This window comes from Trichosurus vulpecula, chromosome 7 (genome assembly GCF_011100635.1).
Source record: "Trichosurus vulpecula isolate mTriVul1 chromosome 7, mTriVul1.pri, whole genome shotgun sequence".
NCBI lineage: Eukaryota > Metazoa > Chordata > Mammalia > Diprotodontia > Phalangeridae > Trichosurus > Trichosurus vulpecula.
In genome coordinates, this window is record NC_050579.1 from 211,391,144 (window position 1) to 211,393,535 (window position 2,392).

The window sequence follows — 2,392 nt, forward strand, 5'->3', positions numbered from 1 at the left end:
TTGCAAGAGTGTTTCCTTTTGATTACCTCCTCCCCTGCTCTGCCCTCCCTTCTATCATCTCCCTTCTCTTTTTCCCTTTCCCCTACATTTAAGTAGTGTAAGATACCCAGTTGAATGTGTATGTTATTCCCTAAGTCAAATCCAAAGAGAGCGAGATTCACTCATTCCCTTTCACCTGCCTCCTATTCCATTCCAATAGAACTGCTTTTTCTTGCCACTTTGATGTGAGATAATTTACTCCATTCTATCTCTCTCTTTCTCCTTCTCCCAATAATTTCCTCTCTCACCCCTTGAGTATACTTATTTATTTTTAGATATCATCCCTTCCTTATTCAACTCACCCTGTGCCCTTTGTTTATATATACACATACACATATATATAAATGTATATATCTATATATATAGATATATACATATATATATATACACATATATGTATGTATGTATATTCCCTTCAACTATCTTAATACTGAGAAAGGTTTCATGAGCTAAATATCATCTTTTCATGTAGGAATGTAAAGAAAACAGTACAACTCCAGTTAGTCCCTTATGATTTCTCTTTCCTGTTTACCTTTTCATACTTCTCTTGATTCTTGTAACTGAAGGCAAATTTTCTATTCAGCTCTGCTAGTTTCATGGACAAACCTTCAAAGTCCTCTATTTCATTGAAAATCCATAATTTTGCCCAAGAGTGTTGTACTTTGTTTTGTTATGTAGGTGATTCTTTGTTTTTAATCCTAGCTCTTTTGACCTCCAGAATATCATATTTCAAGCCCTTCCATCCCTTGATGTAGAAGCAGCTAGATCTGGTGTTATCCTGATGTCTGTGTGAAGCCTCAAACCCAGGAAGACCCTGCTGCTGTACCTCCCCTCCCCCACCTCAGGGTCCTCCCCCCCTTCCCCTCCCAGTCAGGCCACATGGAGAGACTACCTGAAGCCATAGAAGAAGGTGGCCGAATCCCGAGAGCAAAGCTGCCCACAGCATGTAGTGTGTGAGGTGAAAGGCAGCCACCTGCCCACCTCCCCAACTCCTCCCTGGACCCAGTGAGTGCGGAAAGAGCACCACCATGTCAGCACCAGCAGTCCAAGTCAGTAAAAAGGATCTCAACTCCAACCACAATGGAAAAAGAGCAGCAGGAAGCAATTGAACATATTGATGAAGTACAGAATGAAATAGACAGACTGAATGAGCAAGCCAGTAAGGGAATTTTGAAAGTAGAACAGAAATGTAACTAGCTCCACCAACCCTTCTTCCAGAAGAGGTCAGAATTGATCTCCAAAATACCAAACTTCTGGGTAACAACATTTGTTAACCACCCACAAGTATCTGCACTGCTTGGGGAGGAAGATGAAGAGGCACTGCATTATTTGACCAGAGTGAAGTGACAGAGTTTGAAGATATTAAATCAAAGTACAGAATAGATTTTTTTTTTTGATGAAAACCCTTACCTTGAAAATAATGTTCTCTCCAAAGGGTGTCATCTTAATGAAAGTGGAGATCCATCTTCAAAATAAACTGAAATCAAATGGAATTCTGGGAAGGAACTGAAGAATACTTCAAGTCAGACACAGAATAAAACCAGCAGGCAGAGGCAGCATGAAGAACCAGAAAGCTTTTTCACTTGGTTCAGTGACCATTCTGATGCAGGTGCAGATGATTAGCAGAGGTCATCAAAGATGATATCTGGCCAAATCCATTACAGTACTACTTGGTTCCTGATATGGATGATGAAGAAGGGGAAGGAGAAGATGTTGATAATGATGAATAAGAGGAAGGTTTGGAGGCCATTTATGAAGAAGGTGATGAAAGTGAAGAAGATGAAGATGAAGATAAATTGTTTCTTTCTGGCTGCTAACAATATTTTCTCCTTGACCTGGGAACTCTGGAATTTGGTGACAATATTCCCAGGAGATTTACTTTTGCGATCTTTTTCAAGAGTCAATTAGTGGATTCTTTCCATTTCTACTTTAACCTCTGGTTCTATAATATCAGGGCAGTTTTCCTAGATAATTTCTTGAAAGATGATGTCTAAGCTTTTTTTTTTTTTTGATCATGGCTTTCAGGTAGTCCAATAAGTTTTAAATTATTTCTTCTAGATCTATTTTCCGGTCAATGGTTTCTCCAATAAGGTATTTCATATTGTCTGCTATTTTTCATACATTTGGTTCTGTTTTTACAATGTCTTGATTTCTCATAAAGTCACTAGCTTCCACTTGCTCCATTCTGTTTTTTAAGGCAGTATTTTCTTCAGTGGTCTTTTGGACCTCCTTTTCTATTTGCCTAATTCTACCTTTTAATGCATTCTTCTCTTCATTGGCTTTTTGAGATCTTTTGCCATTAAGGATAGATTACTTTTAAAATGTTACTTTCTTCAGTATTTTTTGGATCTCC

At 38.5% G+C, this 2,392-nt stretch overlaps 1 pseudogene; it reads left to right on the forward strand.

Annotated features, from left to right (window-relative positions):
- The first annotated feature begins 1,067 nt into the window (after positions 1-1,067).
- Positions 1,068-1,832, forward strand: LOC118857799 (annotated as a pseudogene).
- The last annotated feature ends 560 nt before the right edge of the window (positions 1,833-2,392 follow it).